The 19,946-nt window shown below is 31.1% G+C and overlaps 2 protein-coding genes across 3 annotated transcripts in view; one reads left to right on the top strand and one right to left on the bottom strand.

Moving 5' to 3' along the window:
• LOC122502419 (PHD finger protein 14) overlaps nt 1–19,946 on the bottom strand; it is a 60,003-nt gene that overhangs the window by 17,910 nt on the left and 22,147 nt on the right. The window lies entirely within an intron of this gene.
• The window catches only part of LOC122502421, a 36,354-nt gene that overhangs the window by 7,727 nt on the left and 8,681 nt on the right, over nt 1–19,946 (top strand). Inside the window, exon 2 of the mRNA XM_043612462.1 lies at nt 4,702–5,092. The gene's annotated coding sequence lies outside the window, so the exon portion shown is untranslated. The remainder of the gene's footprint in view (nt 1–4,701; nt 5,093–19,946) is intronic.

The following is a 19,946-nucleotide window of genomic DNA, read 5'->3' as shown; positions in this document are numbered from 1 at the left end:
CAAAACTGATAGACCATGGTTCACTGGATACGACTTATCTAGAAGAGCCATAAATCTCATAACTAGACTCAGGACGGGGCACGTATGCGTGGGAGTAGTGATGCACGTCGAACCGATAAATGCTCGACATCGTTCGAATCTTCTCGGTTGAAACGAACTTCAAGGAAACGATATTTTTGATTTTTCTTTGTTTTTGTTCGGCTCGTTTCGTTCGACAAAAATTGATTCTTGATGACATTAAATTATATTACAAATGAAGGGTGGCATGACAAAAGGTGGAAAATTATAATTTCATGATTTTACAGGAAACGAAAATACATTTAAAAATTTCCCTGCTCATTTAAGAAGAAGTCTAATAAAACTGCTTCAAAATATTAGTGCGCTTTACCGGTGGAAATACAATTTTTGAAGATAAATCTACATATTAGTGAGAAAAATAAGTAAAAGTGGGCCATTTTGGGGTTACGTCAAATGCGCATATTTTTTATAAAATTAATTGTTAAATAAATTTATAATTTAAAGAAAAACTAAGAAGTTTGTTTTTGAATATTGAATTAAAAAATTGATTGCAAAAAAGTCTGTTTTAAAAAAAATGTTTGTTTTCTGAAGAAATTGTTAATTAAATGTTTACTTTTGAAAGTAAACAGTAGGTACCAACATTTTTAAATGCAAACTACAAACAGAAATATTTAAAAATTAACAGAAGAACAATATTTAGATTGTTCAAAATTAGATAAAGAATAAAACTTTCTAAATAGACATAAAATTTTTCAGCGAAATTTAATATATTTAATGATATCAAAAAGAAAGCAATATTTTAAACCATATTAACTTATATTCACAATAATATTTTTGATTCTTATTTTTAATATAAACGAGTTTAAAAGCAATTGACAAGAAAATCTTTTTACAGAACTGTGTAAATAAATTTACCTGATTTTTTTTATAAAAAATATCAATTTTGAAAAATTTTCACTTAACCCTTTTTGTCATGTCACCCTTCAAATAAGAAAACGTATCAATATTAATATATGTACAATATATATACAAAATATAATTATTTTTTGTAAATAAAAATTAAGTTAAATGTAGATATTTTGAAAAATTTGAGTACAAAAAATTATAAAAAATTATATTATAAATAATATAATAAAAAGTTAAAAAAAATTTTATTATCAAAATCTATTTAAATCTGATTGTGTTAAAATATAATTAATTACTAATAATTTTTAATAATATATAAAATATTTATTTAAATTTAAAGTTATACTGTAAATATTTATTGTATGAATTGATTTCATTTTGAAAATTAGCCAATAGATATTGAAAAACAATATTTTTTTTAGTAGTAATTTCAATTTATTAAAAAAACTTTGATCGACAATTCGTCGAGATTGTCAAATTTATAACGATCTGAACGATATTATTAAATAAAAAGACGATCATTTTTCTCGTAATTGTAATTTCTCGATCATCTTGTCCGACGTGCATCACTACGTGGGAGAGCTTTTCCACAAACTGGGGTGGAATGTTTCTCCAACATGCAGATGTGGGTTTGAAATGAGTTCAGTTTTACATTACATTAACGATTGTCCCTTGTTCAATGAAAAGAGCAGAAGTTTCTTAAACTTCTTCTTCAGTAAATTTAGAACAAGGAGAGTTGAAATTGCACAATGGAACCTTCTTCTATTTAAACCAACAATGAAGTCAGTTGCTGAAATCAGTAACTTTTTGTTTGATGATGATATTGTAATATGATTGAGTTAAGAAGGAAAGAAGGGGAAACAATTGATCAATTTGAAAGATCTGTTTGTGATTGGCCTCTTTCCCAGGTGCGAAAAGTTGGTCGGGCCATGGTCGCGCCGACCAAGTGGATAGTCGTGCCGACCTTGGCAACCAAAGGTCGGCCGAACTAGCGAATTGTAACACCCGCCGTCCAGTGGCTGACATGGTCGGGCCGACTATGGCTACCAAAGTCGGACCGACCAGGGGTGCCAAAGTTTTGCCAACCATGTGAAAGAATGTCGGCTTGACTTTGGCAACCATGGTCGTGCCGACCTTGGCAGCCAAAGGTCGGCCGAACTAGCGAATTGTAACACCCGCCGTCCAGTGGCTGACATGGTCGTGCCGACTATGGTTGCCAAAGTCGGGCCGACCAGGGGTGCCAAAGCTTTATCGACCATGAGAAAGAAGGTCGGATTCACTTTGGCAACCTTGGTCGTGCCGACCTTGGCAGCCAAAAGTCGGCCGACCGATTGCAAAAAATTATTAATTATTTATTATTATTATTAATTATTATTATTCATTATTTATTTGTTTATTGTATACATCTTAACACTAAACGCAATCTTACACATAAATACAAATTAAAATTTCTAACGCTCGCAGGAATCGAACTCGCAACCTAACGCACCGAAGTCTAACACGCTAACCATTACGCTACGCTTACATGAAAGCCTAAGAACAAAAATGATTTTATAAGCTGCAACTTCAAACTGACCATCGGCCCGACTCTGGCCAAAGTCGGCCCGACCAAGTGAAATTAGGTTTTTTGCACTCTGGCTGCCATAGTTTTACCGACCGTCGGCCCGACTCAGGCCAGAGTCGGCCCGACCAATTGAAATTAGGTTTTTTAAACTCTGGCTGCCATAGTTTAACCCACCATCGGCCCGACTCAGGCCAGAGTCGGCCCGACCAATTGAAATTAGGTTTTTTAAACTCTGGCTGCCATAGTTTAACCCACCATCGGCCCGACTCAGGCCAGAGTCGGCCCGACCAATTGAAATTAGGTTTTTTAAACTCTGGCTGCCATAGTTTAACCCACCATCGGCCCGACTCAGGCCAAAGTCGGCCCGACCAAGTGAAATTAGGTTTTTTGCACTCTGGCTGCCATAGTTTTACCGACCGTCGGCCCGACTCAGGCCAGAGTCGGCCCGACCAATTGAAATTAGGTTTTTTAAACTCTGGCTGCCATAGTTTAACCCACCATCGGCCCGACTCAGGCCAGAGTCGGCCCGACCAATTGAAATTAGGTTTTTTAAACTCTGGCTGCCATAGTTTAACCCACCATCGGCCCGACTCAGGCCAAAGTCGGCCCGACCAACAGAAATTAACCTTTTTAAACTCTGGCTGCCATAGTTTTACCGACCATCGGCCCGACTCAGGCCAGAGTCGGCCCGACCAAGTGAAATTAGGTTTTTTGCACTCTGGCTGCCATAGTTTTACCGACCGTCGGCCCGACTCAGGCCAGAGTCGGCCCGACCAATTGAAATTAGGTTTTTTAAACTCTGGCTGCCATAGTTTAACCCACCATCGGCCCGACTCAGGCCAAAGTCGGCCCGACCAACAGAAATTAACCTTTTTAAACTCTGGCTGCCATAGTTTTACCGACCATCGGCCCGACTCAGGCCAAAGTCGGCCCGACCAACTAAAATTAGGTTCTCTAAACTCTGGCTGCCATAGTTTTACCGACCGTCGGCCCGACTCAGGCCAGAGTCGGCCCGACCAACAGAAATTAACCTTTTTAAACTCTGGCTGCCATACTTTAGCCGACCATCGGCCCGACTCAGGCCAGAGTCGGCCCGACCAACTAAAATTAGGTTCTCTAAACTCTGGCTGCCATAGTTTTACCGACCATCGGCCCGACTGAGGCCAGAGTCGGCCCGACCAACTAAAATTAGGTTCTCTAAACTTTGGCACCCATAGTCGGCCCAAACTTGGGTGGAAACAGTAACCAAAGTCGGCCCGACTTTGGCTGCCGACCTATTGGCAGCCATAGATGGGCCGACCTGCGCCCGACCTTCCAACTCTGGCGGCCGACCAAAATTCGCACCTGGGTTTTCTTTATTTTTAAGTTTTTATTTACTTTTTATCTTCCCCTGTACATTGTTATTTGTCTTTTTTATTTATTGTTCATTAACATTTACCTAGTTCAAAACATTTGTAATTCATAAGTTGATTATCATTATTCTTAAGGTGCCTAATAATAAATAGAATTTAGATTAAGTAATCTAGGAATTTAAGAGTATTATTTTAGAAATTTGTATTAATAAAACAAAGAAGCACTCGAGCATCAGAGAGACTCGGGGTATAACAAAGACTTGATTGGAGAACTAACTAATTAACTCAGTAATCCGATCAACAAATTTAAGAACCTAAAACTTAATATATATCTGCAATAAATAACTGATTGATAGTAAAAGAGGAGAGAAAACAAACTGTATATAATAAAATTCAGAAATCCAAACCAAAATACAATTATAGAATATAACATTTATTTAAAAAAAAAAAAAGATAAAATAAAAGAAAAAAAATAAATAAAAAAATGGAAAAGTAGAAGGGGAAAGGGAGGAAAATATGTATATAAATAATTTAAATAATATATCGAGTAATTAAATTATCCTTTTCTTTTATTGTTATAAGTTCTCGGTTCGATCAGGTATCTGTATTGCTTGATTCAAATGAGTCAAACTTAATCGATATTCTAGTGACTTTATCCTAGTTTTTTTTTCCCCCTTCCTAAATACCTTGTAACAAAACATAAATGCATAAAACTGACTAAGCGACAGGAATACTAAATAAACTCACTTATAGAAAGAAATAAGAAAAGAAAGACAAAATTATTTTTTTTCTTTTTGTCAAACAAACCAACTCAACTACTAATATACCAACTTAATAAGGAGGATTTTTGTTTGCCAACAGAAATTTTTTATCTGATTTTTTTTACCCATCTCAACGAAAGTCTACATCACGATTCCGCCATACCATTAGGAGGTCTCTCAAAACGGCGCCTCCCATGCAGTCAATGCTATGTGGAAGAATAACAAAGTAAAAATTGGTGAAGTCAGATAAAGTTCAAAACTACCTCCACTTACCAACCTTGGTTTAACCTCCAAAGTAACCTCAAACACTATAACAAAAATCTATATTAAACCGAGACTGAAACAAAACATTTATTACGAAAATTACTGTATAACATATCTAGAATTGGCCTGACTTGTCGAAGCCATCAAATTAAGAAGAAGAAGAAGAAGAAAAAGAAAAACATGCCGCCCTACTTGTTGCGGATAATGGATAATTATCTTAGCGACAGGTGGGTTATATATAATGGCAGTATTAAAACATAACTATCTTCAAATCGGCGACAAATGAAGCTAGAAACATTTAAAGAACAGATTCGCAAATCTTATAAAATTTCCAAAGAGATGATCCATATTTGATCGCAATAGAATTAATGTAGTCTTATTTGTAACGAAGCATCATCTGTTAGAAACATCTAGTAGCCGAAGAGCTATTTCGACGCCCCCCGACTATAAAATGTTTATTCAAATCTCCGTGCAATAAAATGTTAACTCAGAAATTCGTGCTGTATAATTGTTTTTAAAAATTTCATGCAATATAATGTTAACTCAAGTTGCATTCAATAAAATGTCAATTCAACCACCAGTGCAATATAATGTTATTGAAAATACTAAAAGTTTTATTTCTAGCCTTTAAATTATATGAGGTTAAAGAAAAACATAATTAGTGAATTTTTCTTGCGAAAGTGAAAAAGTTATGTTATAAATATTTTTTACTTCTACTAAATTAATTAGGAAAATGAAAGAATAAAATTTATTTAATTCTAACTTTGAAAACTATTTTTATTAAAATTATAAATATTTAAAAATATTAAAATTAATTTAACAGTCCCTTTTTTGAATTTAGTTTTCCATTTTGTAGCAGTTTTTAACGCTGTACATATATAATAACTCTTTTTTTCAACCAATTGGTCTGCTGAAGAAAAACCAAACTGTTTGTCTAAAGAGTGGAAAACTATGCAGATATTTCACCATAAAAAAATAATCTTTTATTCAACATTCTGCATTACTGACTTTTTTTATAAAAACTTAACCCATAAATAAGGAACTATACGAATATTATTGTGCTGTCAACAGTTGCAACTTCAATCTATTTAAGTAATTTAATAAATAAATTAATAATCTAATTTAACCTCATACAATTTAAAGGCTGGAAATAAAAATTTTAGTATTTTAAATAACATTGTATTGCACTGGTGGTTGAATTGACATTTTATTGAATGCAACTTGAGTTAACATTATATTGCATGAAATTTTTAAAAACAATTATACATCACGAATTTCTGAGTTAACATTTTATTGCACGGAGATTCGAATAAACATTTTACAGTCGGGGGGCGTCGATTTGTTTGAATGGTTAAACGCGCCAAATGTTTGAATTGTCAAGTAGTGGAAAGTCATTTGGAGACGCTGTATTTTCCACGAAAAGCTAAAAGGAAGAATGGACAAATTGTCGAAGCGCCAACTTGTACACGGAAAAAAATCTTTACCTGGAACAGCGATAAGTTTCTCTAGAATAGCAAAAGTATTAATTGAAACAACTAAAAATTTCGCTAATATGATGAAATTTGTAGCTATTCCAGGTGAAAAATTGTTTCCGTGTAGATGGGTCAAAACATCGTAACGATATTTGCTCGAATGGTCAAGTGGTCGAAGCACCATCTATTCGAATCGTCAAATATTCGAAAAGTTATTTGTTCGAATGGTTAATTACATGTAGGAGCATAAGGAGCGAGAAGTATGGCTTACATCTGCTTATCATTTGGCTTACTTCATGGTTTTACTGCAAATTCCCGCTCGTTGGATCTCCTTATACTACTTCGTGAGATGACCGATGATATATCACGGTGATGTAGTTAACTATTATTGGGAATCCAAATTTCGATCTAAGATGCTATAAGCGGGACCTAGGAAATCTGGAAATGTCAGGGAATTTTATAAAGTCTCATTCTGAAAATTCAATTTTTTGTATTTCAATATTAAATAAATATCAAGTTTTCAAGTTGACTTCTAATTATGTTGATTAAGTTGATTTCTAATTATAATTAGATGTAGCTGTAGTTTCGACTTGTGGCTGAATATATTTACTAGAGGTATAAGGTTATAGTTTCTTGTCAAGTCAATTATTTATAAACATTTATTGTTACAAAAGCTTTTCGATCAGATCGACGCTGATCATCTTCAGTGTTACTATTAAAAAGGAAATTAACTATATTAATTTGAATGTTCTTTCATTCTTTCATTCATTCACTTTTTCTGTCCCTCACACTCTGAAGTTGTCTTTTATTTATACTTTTGTTTTTTTTTATTAACATTAGATAGATTGTATACATATTATATTATTATGTTATAATTATTTTTATTTTATAATAATTAATTCGAAATTATAATCACAAATAGAAATCATCAGAATTTTTTTCACAAAAAACTAAAATTTTCTTAAATATTATGTTTTGTCAAATTGAAATTATTTTTGTTCTTTACTTCTAAGGAAAATTAGAAAATTGTTAAACAAAATTATTATTTTGTTTTAGAAAAAGAAGAAAAAAATTTGCACAAATCTTATTTTTAATCTTTTTTTTTTTTGAACAGGATTTACCACAGGAATTTGTTATAAAACATGAAGAAATCAAACACTCCGAGTCTTCGACTCGGAGCAATCGATATCTTCATGTTTTATAATAATTAAGGTATTTGTCGCGTAAATTCGTTTTCGACAGAATTTTTTTAAATTTCACATAATTATTCTTTGGATATTTATCTACAAAATAAGGCCTATTAAAATAAAATTGACCGTCTGTAAGTCTCAAAAAATGAAATCAAAGTTTCGATTTTTAACATGTACGGTATAGGAAAACCATATGAAAACCACAGATTTTTAATGTTTGCACTTATACTAATCGACAGATTTTTTAGAAAAACTAAAGTTTTATTTATTGAACCAAAATGAACTTTTATAAAAAAAATGAAAATTTTTCACCGTCTTGTTTAAAAGATATTTAACATCAAACTTGAAAAATTATTTTAACATTTACTGTAAATGACAGGTGAATTTGTAAACGTGGCAATAGCGCTTGTTAAATACTACAGCTTGTCTGCTACTTTTGGCGCGAAATTTTAAAGACGGCCATACGCCAAACTTGCGACGTTGCCACGATCGTTTTTCATGCGAGAGGTTATGAATATACTTTGAGAACATCTGTGTGTCAAACTGTACGTCCGCAAAAGTTTTTCAGAAACTCGCATTCATAATCGTTTCATAAGTACAGTCAACGGATACAAACTTTTGACAGTGACCAGTCGCGCGACAAATACCTTAAAGATGATCGAGAGATAAAATCATTATTTTATACTATATAAAAATATTGTTACTGTAACTTTATTAAAATTGTTTTCATCATTTTAATTCAATTATTATTTTCTAGAATTTCAAATTATTTTTTATGAAAATAAAAAATGAATTCCTTAAAAAAAATTTATTATTTATGAAAATAATTAAATGTTTGCACAAAATTTTATTAAACTTTTTTTTAAATAATTGAATTCTCTTTGGGAAATTTTATTAAAATAGTAGATATTGAAAATCATTAAAATTAGAAAATTTGTTAAAAATTATTGAAATTAGGACAAGAATTTTTTCTTCAAATAATTGAATTTCTGCAATTATTTGAAAATTCTATTATTTTTATTCAAAAATTTTTTCGAAAAAATGAATTTTGTTTTTAAATCAGATTTTTTATTTTATAAATATATTTTAATAAAATTTTTTTAAAATATTTGCACTTTTCGCGGAATTCATTTAAAATTGTATGAAAAAATAATTAAAATTCTACAATTTATTTTATTATTTATAGAAATAATTGAATTTTTGCATCGATTTTAATTGAAAAAAATTAAATTCTTCAGAAAAATCTTATTATTTAGAAAATTAATTGAATTCTTGCCCAAAAAATTGATTAAAATCTTTTAAATCATTCAAATTTTGCAAACAATTTTATTATTTTTGAAAATAATTTAATTTCTCGCAGAAGAATTTTATTACTTTTATGAAATTAATTGAAATCTTTCCAAAAAATTGATTAAGATCTTTGAAATAATTGAATTTCTCACAAGAATTTTCTTACTTATGAAAATAATTGAATTTTTATGAAGAATTTTAAAAAAATTTTTAAAAATAATTTAATTCCCCTGAAAAATTTAACTATTTATAAAAAAAATTGAAATCCCCTAAAAAAATTTACTTACCCGTGTGGAAAAGTGGTGTCGGCCCACGCCGGGGGCCCGCATGGATCACCCACATCCATGAGGGGCCCACGTGGGTGATCCAGTCGAGGCCCCTCATGGAAACGACATGCTGATCGATGAGGGCGCCCGCATGGGCGATCCACGCGAGCGCCCTCGTCGGCCCCCGGCGTGGCCCTCGCGTTTGCCCTCATCTTTGCCCTCGACTTACCCTCACCTTTATTTTTCAAAATTAAGTTAATAAATTAATTATTTATTAATAATAATCAAGTTCAATTATTAATAAATAACATTGTTACTAAACGATTTTTACTTTTTTTAATTAAATCGTGACAAAAAAAAAAATTCCGAAGCACGCGGGTACAGAACCTACGACCTACGGACTATCAGACAAACACTTTACCACTGTGCTAAGGGACCTACTTGAAATTTATTTCTTTATAGTAGGTCACTAGCTGACTTGCTTTGATGATTCAATAAAACATTGTTTACACTAATACACCATAACAAAAAAACGTGTTTTTCATTGTTTAAAATCATTATAAACATTGATTTTTGTTACGTAAAAAAATATTTTTTGTTTGGACTTAGAAATTTTTGCAAGTCAATGATGTGGGCGATCCATGCAGGCCACTCGCGTGGGCCCTCAAGGATTTTCCCTCATGTGAGTTTTATATTTTTTTAAAAGTAACATTAAATATTTGTTAAAAACGTGTTTTTCATTGTTTAAAATCATTATAAACATTAATTTTTTGTTGTAAAAAAAAATTGTTTTTTTGGACTTAGAAATTTTTGCAAGTCAATGATGTGGGCGATCCATGCGGGCCCCTCGCGTGAGCCCTCAAGAATTTGCCCTCATGTAAGTTCAATATTTTTAAAAAAATGTCAAAACATTTCTGTTAAAAACGCGTTTTTATTGTTTATAATCATTATAAATATTAATTTTTGTTATGAAAAAAAATATTTTTTGTTTGGACTTAGAAATTTTTGCTAGTAAATGATGTGGGTGATCCATGCGGGCCCCTCGCGTGGGCCCTCAAGGATTTGCCCTCATGTGAGTTCGATATTTTCAAAAAAGTGTAAATAATTTTTTGTTATAAATGAGTTTTTCATTGTTTAAAATGATTGTAAACATTAATTTTTTGTTGTAAAAAAATATTTTTTGTTTGGACTTAGAAATTTTTGCTAGTGAATGATGTGGGCGATCCATGCGGGCCCCTCGTGTGGGCCCTCAAGGATTTGCCCCCATGTGAGTTCAATATTTTCAAAAAAATGTAAATAATTTTATGTGAAATATGTGTTTTTCATTGTTTATAATCATTCTAAACATTAATTTTGAAGTAATAAAAAATTATTTGAGGTTTAGACTTAGAAATTTTTGCAAGTCAATGATGTGGGCAATCCATGCGGGCCCTCGGCGTGGCCCTCATGGATTTGCCCACATGGATCAGCCCTCGTCGGCCCCCGCCGGGGGCCCTCACGTCGTGTGGGCTTGATGGGGGCTTTTTCCACACGGGTATTTATAAAAATAATTGAATTCTTTACAAGAATTTTATTATTTTTTGAAATACTTGAATTCGTCAGAAGTATTTTATTATTTATGAAAATAATTGAATTCTTGTGAAGAATTTTGTTAAAATTTTAAAAAATAATTGAATTACCTAGAAAAATTTAATTATTTATAAAAAGAATTATTTTTTATTATTATTATTTTATTATATTATTTTATTATTATTATTATTAATTATTTTTGGAAATAATTGAATTCTTAGAAAAAATTTTAATACTTTTTATATTAATTGAATGTTTGAAAAGAATTTTTTAACATTTTTTTTTTAATAATAGAATTGTTTTGTGAAATTTTAGTGAAATAGTAATTAAAATTTGAATTATTTTTGGGAAATTTTATTAAAATAGTACACCGAAAAAAATGCCTAGGACCCGTATACCAGGAATTGACTAGGTTTCCTAGTTACGAGAGGAGCCAACTATAGAATCCTAGTCAAAGTAATAAAATTCAAGCATAGTTAAAGTGACCAGGAAAATTAGTCAATGTAATCAGGAAAAAATAGTCAAATTGACTAGGAGAATAATATTAGATTTACACTGTGTATCATAATTATTTGAAATTGCTAATCAAATTCTTATTATCAAATAAAAGAGAAAAACTAATTAAAAGAAAAAAATTAATTATCGTATTTGAACATATTTATATTTGACTTTGTATTTATATTCCTTGGAATTAATTTAAACTTATGAAATAAATATTTGACGCAGGGGGGACGCGAACACCTGAACCTAACGAATACGCACTTTGAAACCCGGAACGATAACCACTACACTAAACACGACTTGGTTTTAATTTTTTAATAGACACTATATATTTTCGAGTCAAAATACAATACTTAATCAGATGATGTTTTATACATTTCGAGTACACAATTTTATACACTTGTCAAAAACTATTTATTTTTAATTATTTATGACATTCAAATGAAAATAAATTTTCTGTATCCCTTTGCCGAAAGTACTGTCTTCCCGGTCTGATTTGGCTCCGGGAATAGCGACTTTTGTGGCCGGCTCGACAGACCCAACGAGCGCTCTGATTGGTTACAAGAATTTCAACACACGTACATGTTAGCATAGCAACCACACAAACACGTTACTTACAGAGCTCACGTTTTGAAAACAACTGACAGTCATCAAAATAATGCATGAAATTTCTTATTTTCTTTTATTTATTATTATTATATTTTGTATATTATTAAATATTTATTTGTAAAAGAAAATTTCTTGTTTACTATTTTTTAAATTTTACTTCCAATTATTTTTTACTTATAATTTTTTTTCATGCCCGCCCCGACCAGCTAAGTCTCGGCTTCGCCTCGACTTTGCAAAAGTCGGGCGGGCAACTTATTCAGCTATTTTATTATTCAAACAATAATTATTTAACGTACTTTCGGCTGGGGATACAGAAAAATTGTATACGACACACGGCCAGAAACTTGGATAACCTAGCGAGCGTGATATATAAAGCCTCGGCCTTATATATCACGCCGGCCAGGAAATCCAACTTTCTGGCCTAGTATCGTAATATACTATTAAATACACAAATTATTGCAAAGGTAAATTTTCAAACACACTGCGCGATTAAAATAGTAAAAATGTTGTCACCATGTGCGTAAAAATTTTGACGATTTATATTGAAACCTAACCAAAAAAGTCAGAAAGAATTGACTAATATAATTAAATAGTTTACTTTCTAAAACATGGACTATCTATATTTCCAGAGGTTCCGAGAAACCAGCAATTTTGATGTATGTAAGAACTCCATTTTATGTACAAAAAATAGACGCGAGTAATGATAAAATAGTATATTACGATACTAGGCCAGAAAGTTGGATTTCCTGGCCGGCGTGATATATAAGGCCGAGGCTTTATATATCACGCTCGCTAGGTTATCCAAATTTCTGGCCGTGTGTCGTATACAATTTTTCTGTATCCCCAGCTGAAAGTACGTTAAATAATTATTGTTTGAATAATAAAATAGCTGAATAAGTTGCCCGCCCGACTTTTGCAAAGTCGAGGCGAAGCCGAGACTTAGCTGGTCGGGGCGGGCATGAAAAAAAATTATAAGTAAAAAATAATTGGAAGTAAAATTTAAAAAATAGTAAACAATAAATTTTCTTTTACAAATAAATATTTAATAATATACAAAATATAATAATAAAAAATAAAAGAAAATAAGAAATTTCATGCATTATTTTGATGACTGTCAGTTGTTTTCAAAACGTGAGCTCTGTAAGTAACGTGTTTGTGTGGTTGCTATGCTAACATGTACGTGTGTTGAAATTCTTGTAACCAATCAGAGCGCTCGTTGGGTCTGTCGAGCCGGCCACAAAAGTCGCTATTCCCGGAGCCAAATCAGACCGGGAAGACAGTACTTTCGGCAAAGGGATACAGAAAAATTGTTTTACGAAATCACGATAAATGACGCGAAAGATATAGAGGTAAACACTGTCAGAACAGAAGAGGACGCGTGCGCATTATGGAAATAGGCAAAATTACTAAAATCCTGGTCAATTTGACTAGGATTTGCAGGGTTGTTTTTGCCAGGCTTGAATTTGTTGAATCAACCTAGTGATCCTAACCATAATGATTAGGAATCCTTATTACTTTTACTAGATTAAGATTAACTATAGGGTCATAGTTAATAATACCATCGAGATTTTTTTCGGTGTAGATATTGAAAATCATTAAAATTAGAAAATTTTTTGAAAATTATTAAAATTAGGACAATAATTTTTTTGACGTTTATGAAAATAATTGAACTTTGGAGAAGAATTTTGTTATTTATAAAGTCAATTGGGATTTTTACGAGAATTTTTTTAAATTTTGAACATAGTTGAATTTTGTAAGAAGAATTTTATTTTTTTTTAATTATTATTTGTAATTATTTCAAAATTGATTTTTTTAGTGTTTTCAACATGAATTTAAATTAGAAAATTTTTAAATTCTATTATTTTTAAAATTACTAATTATATTTAAAAAAGGTAGTAAGAAGTTAGCCGCGCGCTTTAGCGCGCGAATTGTTTGCTAGTTAATAAATTAAATTAAATTAAAAAGAAAATTTGAAAACATCAAGAACATTTTGAGATTCCTCCCGCGATGCCGACATTGTCGAATTTTGCCCAACCATTTTATAAATAAACTTAGAATAGTTGGGCGAACTAGCCTCTGTGTCAGCATCGTAATAATTTGCCATATTGATATAGGTTTCTTTGTATTATATAAAATAATTTGCCTCTTTATAGAATGATAACAATTAATTTAAAAATATTTAATTTTTTATAGTAACACTGAAGATGATCAGCGTCGATCTGATTGAAAAGCTTTTGTGATGTTTATAAATAATTGACTTGACAAGAAACTATAACCTTACACCTCTAGTAAAAATAATTGTACCATTTCTGTCAAAGAAAATGTACCATATCAGCATACGAAATTGAAACAAGTTCTTGTGCAACATCTTGTATAGGAAAAATACCCCAAGGATTTGGAACAATGAACATGTACAAGAAAATGTGAATGGGGGACACTTTTACCAAACCATCAGTTCCAAAGTTTTGTTTTTGCAATTTTATTTTTTACAAAAATTTACATTTCCAAACTGATTTTACCAAAAAAAATGTTACCAAAAATATTGTTTCCAAAAATATTTGAATCTCTTTCAAAATTCATTTATTTTTAAAAATTCATGATATAATGCTTTTAATATTCAATTATTTAAATTTAATAATATGTGAAATATTTACTGAAATTCATTTTTAAATATAAAAATAAATAACTTATTGAGTAAGAATTACATTTTTTGAAGAATTCGATTAAAATTGTATTAAAAATCATTGAAATTTTATGATGAGTTTTTATTATTAATAAAAATAATTGAATGTTTACTTAGAATTTTATCAACATTTTTTTTAAATAATTGAATTCTTTTGAAAAATTTTATTATTTTTTAAGATAATTGAAATTTTGAAGAGTATTTTTAAACATTTTTAAACATAATTGAATTTCTGCAAATAATGTTATTAATTATTAAAATAATTTAAATCTGAATGAGAATTTCATAAAACCTTTATTAAAAATAAATCAATTCTTATAAGGGAATATTACAAAAATTTATCAAAATATTTGAATTTCTGTGAAGAATTCTATTATTTAGGAAAAGAATTGAATTCTTGCGAAGAAGTCTAATTTTGTAACAACATGAACTTGCTGCTGGCAGTATAATGTGTTTTGTTTAAAATGTTCCAAAAACTATATATTTGGAAAATTTTTCTTTTGGAAAGTATAAATTTTGGGAAAATTGGTTATTGGTAAAATTATTTTTGGAAAAAAAGATTGAAAAAAATAAATTGGTAAAAGTGACCCTCTACCGAAAATGTACAAGAACATGCAAATGTTCTTGCTTTTTTACGCTTTTGAATAAATGTTTATGTCCAATTTATTGTACGAGATAATGTACAAGAATGTGTACTTGTACAATAAGATCCTGTCTAAGTTCATGTGTAGATAATATTGTATTATTATCGTTTGTTACTTTTTTTATTTATGCAAAATATAAGGAAATGTTTAACATTGTTTTTAGAGACTCTCTGCGAGGAAAAAAGTATACGTGCACAGGAACCTGTACACGTACATTGCATGCACATTTGCATCCCTGGTTAAAAAACCGGACAGATTTCGGACTAATCCAAAATTTGTGCGGTTTAAAAACAGTGCGGTTAAAAACTAGTGAATCTGGAATTAGTCCGAAATAGTCCAAATTTAGTCCGGACAATTTAGAAAATGTTAATAAAAAAAAAATAATACAAGTTATTACACATATTAATTATTATTACTTTATGGTACATTCAACATATTTTTCGATTTACCTATCGCAATTTTATTTACATTAACTTAAAATTTCTAACGCTTGGGGATTCGAACCTACACCTATCTAACATTATATCGCACCGAAATCGAATACACTAACCACTATACCACGCTCGCATAGGATTTCAAATTCATAATAGAATTTATCAAGTGCCACGAAAAGAAATGGCAAAAAACTAACGCATGAGTGTTAATTATAATATTAAAAAAGATAACTAATAATACTAGTGTTAAATAAAATTGACTGCAAAAGTAAATATTTTATTTACCATAAGTAAATACCCTGAATAAAAAGTCGGACCGATTTCGGACTAATCCGAAATTTGTCCGCAACAATACGATTTATTGTGGAGTTTTTCACCCTGAATTAAGTTTAAAATCAATACCATTTTTTATAACTATTGAATCCGTCATTAGTTCTATTTAGTCCGAAGTTAGTCAGATTATATGCAACTAGTAAATGCAGAAGTAATCCGATTGGTTTAACCAGTGAATCCGCAGCTAATCCGAAACAGTCTGCTTATGGTCAGGTTTTCGTCACTCAGAATTAGTTCGGATAAATCCAAACTCAATAGGTTTGTGTATAACCAGTGAATCCGGAATTAGTACGATCTAGTCTGAAGTTAGTCTGGTAATACGCAACTTGCAAATAGTCCGAATAAGTCCGGAATTAATCTGGTTATGGTCAGGTATTTGTCTTACGAAATTATGATTATAGTTTGAATTTATCTGACCAAAATCATTCCGGATTAAGTCTTTGAATTGGATTAAATATGGATTGTTTTGGACTGTCTGTGGATTGTATATATATATTTACAAATTCCATATTATTATAAGACTTCTTTTCGGACTGGGGTGTTTTGATCGAATATTATTCGGATTGCCGCTGACTATTACCGGATTCTTTGCATACATATTGCGGATTGTTTAGTATTTGTTTCGGATTATGCCTTTTAATTGGATTAAATCCGGATTATTTCAGACAATTTTCGGATACTTAGTATGTATATAGATTTCGGATTGTTTCGGATTATGTCTTTCAATTGGATTAAATCTCAATCGTTGCAGACAATTTCCGAATTCGTTGCATACAGTTTTCGTACTTGTTTCGGAATAGGATTTTTCAACACTTAATTTCAAATTGTTGCGGACTAATATCGGATTTCTTGCTTACAGAGTTCGGATTGCTTCGGACATTTTACGGATTAAGTTTTTTTAACTATATTAACTTCGGATTATTGCGGACTGATTCCGTATTCTTTACATATTGATTTCTGATAATTCCGTACTTATTTTAGAAGAATTCTTCACCGGTCATAAATTCGGATTATTGCGGACTAATTACGGACTCAATTCGTAGACATTTAGGATTACATCGGAGTGTTTTCAGATTCAGGTTTTCGTTCAGATTAATATCAGACTAACGCGGATCATTTTCGGACCTTTTTTGTACAATTTTTGGACTAATCCGTAATATTCTGTCCGTATTTAATCCGGAATTAGTCCGAAATTTTCACCAGGGATGTTCTTGTACATTTTCTTGTACATGTGCATTGTTCCAAATTCTTGGGATATTTTTCTTATACAAGATGTTGCACAAGAACCTGTTTCAATTTCGTATACTGCTATGGTACATTTTCTTTGACAGATATGGTATAAGTTCTGATACTGAACTTGTACAGGAAAATGTGCAAGATCTTGTACGGGGATTTTCAATAGGGTAGGTACTTTTCTTGGGAGTATATCATAAATAATCTCGCAAATTTTAACTTGAATTTTATTTGTGAAATTAAAAACTAATAACTTATGTTATTAAAAATTTACTTGAAGGATTATATATTTTTTGTAGAGCTGTTCAAAATAATTCGAACCGAACTGTTCGAATTTTTTCGCCTAGTTCGAATGTCGAAAATTCGACATTCGAGTTAGCTTAGTTCAAATGTCGAATATTCGACATTCACGAAAAATAACGTCCCGCTTAGCTTCTTACATCGAAATGTAGATTCCCCATAGAAAGCATAACGAAAAATCGTCCCGCTTAGCATCTTAGATCGAAGTGTGGATTTCCCATAGGGGAAAATCGGGAATCATGCGTCTCGCCGCTACAGCCGCCAATTTCCTCTCCCAGACAGCATCAAATACCCAGTAAAAAAAATTCGATACACGGACCGCGGAGTTCGTATACGAGCTCGGTAGCTCGTATGAGAAATATGAAAAATCTCTCATACGAGCCTTTTACGTAATGAGAAGTGTATAGATGCTTGTATACGAGGTGACTTTTAAAGCATTTTTATTAATGTAACACTATTTTTAAGTAAATGTAGATAATAGAAATAAATTATCTCATCTAAAACAAAGCTAAATTCATAAGGGAAAGAAGTTTTAAGAAAAAAAGGGATAATTTTGTTCAAAAAATTTATTCACACTGAAAAAAGGTTAGAATTTGATAATTCCTTATTACTCTTACTTACCGACATTAGATATTTCTCGGATGCAGTAAGCACGATTTTGTATTAGCGGTAATATCTAATGTCGGTAAGTAAGAGTAATAAGGAATTATCAAATTCTAACCTTTTTTCAGTGTGAATAAATTTTTTGAACAAAATTATTCTTTTTTTCTTAAAACTTCATTTCCTTTATGAATTTAGCTTTGTTTTAGATGAGAAAATTCATTTCTATTATCTACATTTACTTTAAAATAGTGTTACATTAATAAAAATGCTTTAAAAGTCACCTCGTATACAAGCATCTATACACTTCTAATTACGGAAAAGGCTCGTATGAGAGATTTCTCATATTTCTCATACGAGCTACCGAGCTCGTATACGAACTCCGCGGTCCGTGTATCGAATTTTTTTTACTGGGTAGAGTGCTTTCAGCAAGAGGGATGTATGGGCACCTTTCTTTTGGTTGGAGACTAATAAATTTTATTATCTTCAAAAATTTGTTAGCATTCCAAAATTGCAAGCGTTTCATCCTTTTTGGTGCTGAGCACCCCGGTGGCATTGATGAGTTGAAAGTGTACCAACTGTTGAAAGTTGACACCGATGGCGCCAGCTATGCACAGGCCCTGTTTCAATTAAAATACATGGGATAATGCATAAAAATTGTATTTTCTTTAACTGAAATTAATTCAATCATATTTTTTTTACATGAAATGAATCTAGAAACTTTTAAACATATTTTGTAACAATTGTTACTTTATTAAAGCGTGGAATAATTTATTTAGAACGAAATTTCTACCTAAATTTTTGGCGGGATTTTCAAAAATATGTAAGTTTTTATAATTATTTATAATTATTTTTTAATTTACTACTATTAATATTTTAAAACTATATTGAGTAGATGAGAAATAAAAAAATTTATAATAAATAATAATAATAATTAATATTTTTTGAAATTCCCGCCTAAAACTGAGATGAAAATTTCGTTATAAATTAAATATTCTACTCTTTTATAAGGCTATAACTATCAAAAAATATGTTAAAAAGTTTCTATATTAATATTGTGTACAAAGAAATACGATTTAATTAATTTTAATTAGTGAAAATTTAATTTTTTTGCAATATCCCATGCATTTTAACTGAAACAGGGCCCGTGCATAGCTGGCGCCAGCTGGTGGACACTTTCAGCTCTCATGTCTTTTCATACAATGGAAAAAATGAGCAATGCCACCGGGGTGGTGCTGAGACTCTTGCAACGCAAGATTTGGCCACGCCTCTCTTCCCCTTCCAACCACCATTAGCACCATGCGTAGCAAGAGTTTCAGCACCAAAAAGCATGAAATGCTTGCAATTTTAGGACTATAGTCGTACTCCGCTGTCAACAAGTTGATTTTTTCAAATTTTTTGTGTCAGTGGGCGGTATAACTTAGCATATATCATAGTCAGTTTCTTAAAATTATCACTTAACTAATAGTATATTAAGCAACAAGGGTATAAAGGCAGCCATGTGTTTACAGTGATTTTTGTGACACGAGTGGAGGTCGAGGGCGCCGTAGGCGCCCCGAGACCGGAACGAGTGTCACAAAAATCATCGTAAACAAATTGGCTGCCTTTATTCCCGTGTTACTTACGATATTTTTTATTCCTAATGCACAAATGCCATTTTCATATGGTCGAACAAATGAGTGACTTTACTCCCTGTCGTCAGCTATCTAAAAGCGCCATTTTTGTGCATGTGGGATAAAAAAGAAATTTGAGTTTTACCAAAAAAAATTCATTTTTATGAGTTTTAACAATGTTGGGGAATTGTGGGGCATTGCCTGAATTAAGTTCCAAATAAAAAATAATTATGAATTTATTAAATGGTTCGAAATATGAAAAAAGTTATAAATTTTATAATTATTAATTTAAAATTAGAAAAGAAAAAGTATTATGTATGTATACCTGCATTGATACAATTTTG

Source organism: Leptopilina heterotoma, unplaced genomic scaffold (genome assembly GCF_015476425.1).
Source record: "Leptopilina heterotoma isolate Lh14 unplaced genomic scaffold, ASM1547642v1 Lhet_228, whole genome shotgun sequence".
Lineage (NCBI taxonomy): Eukaryota > Metazoa > Arthropoda > Insecta > Hymenoptera > Figitidae > Leptopilina > Leptopilina heterotoma.
This window is presented reverse-complemented; position numbering and strand designations above follow the sequence as displayed.